This window comes from Cetorhinus maximus, chromosome 9 (genome assembly GCF_964194155.1).
Source record: "Cetorhinus maximus chromosome 9, sCetMax3.hap1.1, whole genome shotgun sequence".
Taxonomy (NCBI): domain Eukaryota; kingdom Metazoa; phylum Chordata; class Chondrichthyes; order Lamniformes; family Cetorhinidae; genus Cetorhinus; species Cetorhinus maximus.
In genome coordinates, this window is record NC_135887.1 from 50,849,303 (window position 1) to 50,854,194 (window position 4,892).

Consider the following 4,892-nt stretch of genomic DNA (forward strand, 5'->3'; position numbering starts at 1 on the left):
GGCGGTAAACAGTGAAGAGGATAGCCTCAGATTACAGGAGGATAAAGACGGGCTGGTCAGATGGGCTGATCAGTGGTAAATGGAATTTAATCCGGATAAGTGAGAGGTGATGCACTTGGGCAGGACAAACAAGGCACAGGAATACATGATGAATGGGTAGGACCCTGGGAAGTACAGAGGATAAGAAGGACCTTGGTGTGCATGTCCACCAGTTCCTTAAGGTAGCGGGACAGGTAGATAAGGTGGTTAAGAAGGCATATGGGATACTTGCCTTTATTGGCCGAGGCACAGAATATAAGAGCAGGGAGGTTATGCTGGAACTGTATAAAACGCTGGTTAGGCCACAGCTAGAGTTTTGCGTGCAGTTCTGGAATCCGCATTATAGGAAGGATGCAATTGCACTAGAGAGAGTGCAGAGGAGATTTACCAGGATGTTGCTTGGGCTGGAGAGTTTTAGTTATGAGGAGAGATTGGATAGACTGGGGTTATTTTCCCTGGAGCAGAGGAGTTTGAGGGGGGACATAATTGAGGTGTATAAATTATGAGGGGCATTGATTGGGTAGACAGGGAGGAACTTTTCCCCTTGATGGAGGGATCAATAACAAGGGGGCATAGATTTAAGGTAAGGGGCAGAAGGTTTAGAGGGGATGTGAGGAAGAATTTTTTCACCCAGAGGGTGGGTGGGAATCTGGAACTCACTGCCTGAAAGGGTGGCAGAGGCAGAAACCCTCATAACATTTAAGAGGTATTTGGATGTGTACTTGCGATGCCATGGCATACAAGGCTATGAGCCTAGTGCTGGAAAATGGGATTAGAATAGTTAGGTACTTGTCTGACCGGCGCAGACTCGATGGACCTTTTTCTGTGCTGTAGACCTCTATGACTCTATAACTCAGAGGCACTAGCTGTTCTGGCACATGACAGAGAGCCCTGCAAAGAGCACAAGTCAGAGCTACAGCATCATCTACACAATTACACAATGAATGAAGGCTGTAATGGACACAAGATTTACCCAGTTCAACAACAGTCTACTTCTGTGAGCAGCATACACTCACCTGGACTGATAGCAGTCTTTGCCTCACCTTTAGGATAGTGATCTGAAATTACACACCATTATATTAATATTTAATTGGAAAAGACAATATTACTATCATTTCTATGTTTTCTTTGCAAATAAGATTACATTTCTAAGACAGTTTTTACAACTGATGATGTTGCATCTTTCTTTGTTCATAAAAGTGATCATTTCTGGCAAGATCAGCTTTATTGCCAATCCCTAATTGTCATTGGGAAGCTAGTGGAGAGCTGTCTTCTTGAACACCTGGTGGAAGGAGGATTCAGTGATGGCAAGGCCATTGATGTCAAAGGGAAATGTTTAGATTCTCTCTTGTTGAAGATGATTATTATCTATTGCCACTTAACAGCCCAAGCCTGAATGCTATCCAGGTCTTGCTGCATGCGGACAAGGGTTGCTTCAGTATCTGAGGAATAAAGGCAAAATACTGTGGATGCTGGAAATCGGAAATAGAATTTTGCATTAATAGGTGTTCTGAAGAAAGGTCATCAACCTGAAATGTTAACTCTGTTTTTCCACAGGTGTTGCCAGACCCACTGAGTATTTCCAGAGTTTCCTGGTTTTGTTTCTGAGTTTAAATCATCTTTTTTTTAAGGATGGCATTAAAAGACAAAAGAAAATTCAATAGGTAAGTTTAATCATTTTTATTGTGTTCTGTATTGGCTTTATTTTCTTTAAAAGCTTATTTTGAAAAAGTAGTTGAAATTAATTTGATTCATTGACAAGGGTTGAGGCAACTCTTTAAACTGGAAATTCCCCCTGAGTAATGTTGCTATAGGCAGTTTCTATGTTGATGTAATTGTAACTAAAAAAGGATGACAACAGAACCTAAAGTTTGAAGACAGGAAATATGTCAGTGCAATAATTTCTATTCACATAGTGCCTTTAACACACAAAAAAATACATCCCAAGGTGCTACACAGGCATGGAAGGAAAAAATGAATGCTGAGCTAAAATAAGAGATTTTAGGAGCGGTGATCAAAACCTTGTCCAAAGAGTTATAAGGTTAAAAGAAAGGCCTTAAAGAAGCAGAGGGACTTCTGGAGAATGGACCATTCGTGGCTGAAGACATGGTTGACAATGGAGGGGAGAAGGCAGTGGAGACTGCATCAGGAGGAGTGGAGAGTTCAGGTAGCAACTTCAGGCTGGAACACGTTAGAGATTTCTGATACGTCAGATCAGAGAGTTATTTCCAACGAATATCAAAACTTAGCAGCAACCTGAAGCAGAGCCTGGATATCTACTGTAACTGACTGTAAATTCTGCTATGTACTTGGTGTACCGTAGGAAATGTCTGTACTACAAGGCAATCATATGCAACTTTTGTTTCTCTTTAGAAATTGTACTGATCAGTTTTAGCAATAAAAAAGACTGTGTTTAGTAGAAAGAGTAGCATGCAATAATTTTGCACTGAACAATACATAATGCTGCACATTCCATAACAAATGGCACAATTCTTTTTGCTGGGGGTAGGGCACAGGGGGCATGGGTGCAAGGAAAGATGAGAGAAACACTTCATCTCCTTTTGAGGGTATCTTCACCCCTTCCTGTTTTGCCCTCTTCCTCAGTTTTTTCTCTTCCCTGGTCCCCTGTCGGTTTAAGTCCTTGCTGGAGAAATGTTCCACAGGCACCTGCTACCTGAATGCACATTACACAAGTGAGCAATATTTGGACATAAGTTTAGACATTTAGTCTCAGCAAGATATTTAACTACTAAGGGCATCAGAGCCAAATCAAGTTTTTCGGCTTATCAGTCAAGGAAAAGTGCACTTCCAGTAGGAGTCACTCAAGAGTAATCAGAGATGGAAACCATAGCTCTTAGTCCTGGGAACAAGCTGCAATACCTCTGCACTATCCAGGTTGAAATCAACTAACAAAGCTGAAATCAGGAATTAAATTCAGGCTCTTCCTGGTCTATCAAAAGAAGCAAAAATATGACACAACAGATATTGTCAGGATGCTTAAGGATATACAAAAGTAAACAGCGGTAGACTGTTTCCAGTGGGCAGTAAGACGAAATTAATTAATAAGCGAGTTTAGAAAAGATTCTCAAATAAAGATGCTTTGAACATATAACTCTTTGCCATTAACGGCTGTTAAAGTAATTTTTAAACAGGCAGTTCCATTGGTTGTGGAGGAAATAGAAATAGAAGTCCCACCCGCCAATCCTTCCTGTGAACATGGGGGACAAAAGAATTAAAGAATCAGGGTCAGTCCCCAAAAATAGGATGCCAAGTGAGGGAAGGAGGAGGAAGACTGTCCAAGAAAAGTACATTTAGTTTTAGCCTGCTGAAAGGGTCAGTATGGAACATTTCAAACACAAAGTCTGAAGTAAAGTTATTTTCAAATGACATTGTGCAATAAAGCAGCTTAATTTGTTTCTGGCCCCATCTCAGTGTTAATCAGTTTACTTTTCAAAAGACTGGCAAAGCAAAAGTGAGGATTAAATTAATGACCACCATATCCCGTTTATACAGCCTCATTGTTACATCCCTCCCTCCCTTTTCACGTTATGCTATGTATCTGTAGATATTTACAAATGCAAACTCCCAATTATGAGACAAGCTGGTGAGATCAACTTCAGGGAATACATAAGACAGGCTTGAAATTCAAAACTGGTCAAATCAACTGAAATACCAAGAACTCCTATATCTTATAATGTGAATAAATTGCAAATATCAGGCACACTACCTTGCAAGATGCTTCATTGTTTAAGCCTAGACGTTGCCATTAAATAAGCAAATTTTATATGCAACATAATCTTCACAAGACAAAGCTGATCGACAACTTAGCTGACACCATTAGCAGGCAGTGTATTCTGACAACCTGCCAATTGAAATTGAATCCCTCTGGACTTTGCACTTAAGTGTTCTGTGCATCTAAACCAAATAATAGAATCATATTCCCTTGAAGTTTTTCCGAAAATACATGGTTAAAAAGTGCCAAACACACCTACTTTATAGAGCTGACAGCAACTATCTTCCAGGACTTCTATAGTAATTAGAGTTTATTATAAATCTTCTGCTTGAGTTCAACGATTTGCAAAAAGGAACTTTATTTGGCACCTTTATTGTGTGTCAGAAGGGTAACAAAAGTGATTAAGAATAGGTACAAGTCATGCCCTGGCAGATATTAATATCTTACTCAAGGATGGAAGCTTTTGTGGGTTTATTTTTTTTTAAGTACAGTAGCTACGAGGGAGTAAGAAGAGATTGGTGAGAATTCAAGGACAACGTTCAGAAGCTGTGAGCTGCCCTGGTACAGAAGACAGCAGGGAACTACAACAGGTGAACACTGGTGTACTTTCAAAGTGTGGCTGGTAGTTTGAGAAGAGATGGTGGGGGGGGGGGGTGGAGGAGGGCGATGTATTTCAGGTATACTCCTGACGCTGGTTAACTTTTCTTCCTACTGTGGCACGTACACCATCCCCAACACACACAGACACGACAACCCCAGGTAAAACAGCCAGCCCAGCACCTTACTCCTTACCTTCGCGGCTTCCCCTCGTTGCTTTATCGAAAACTTTTCCTCACTTTGTTTCATCGGCAAAGACGTGAGATTGAAGACAGAGACTGAACTTCAACGGGTGGGTGGAAGGGACAGCAGCAAAATTATGATTGGGGGGGGAGGGGGGAGGGGAAGATGACGATCCGCCAAGTCGTGAATCACTTATCCTTTCACTTTAGCTTCTAACCGACTTCTCTTTGCCCCTCGCGGCAGCCGGACGGTGCGCGCGCACATCAGGCTGGCTGGTCCTGGAGGACCGGAGCCTGGAGGACCACTCCCGGACAGCGGAATACAACAGACGGAGACTCTT

General features: G+C 41.7%; 1 protein-coding gene across 3 annotated transcripts in view; it reads right to left on the reverse strand.

Annotated features, from left to right (window-relative positions):
• Nucleotides 1-4,832, reverse strand: part of LOC144684646 (E3 ubiquitin-protein ligase rififylin-like) — an 81,344-nt gene extending 76,512 nt beyond the window's left edge. Inside the window, exons 1-2 of one of the 3 annotated variants that reach the window (XM_078548709.1) lie at nt 4,565-4,832; nt 1,056-1,097 (exon numbers count right to left, since the gene is read on the reverse strand). The gene's annotated coding sequence lies outside the window, so the exon portion shown is untranslated. The remainder of the gene's footprint in view (nt 1-1,055; nt 1,098-4,564) is intronic. The other 2 variants (XM_078548710.1, XM_078548711.1) reach the window with 2 other exon arrangements.
• Between the last annotated feature and the right edge of the window lie 60 nt (nt 4,833-4,892).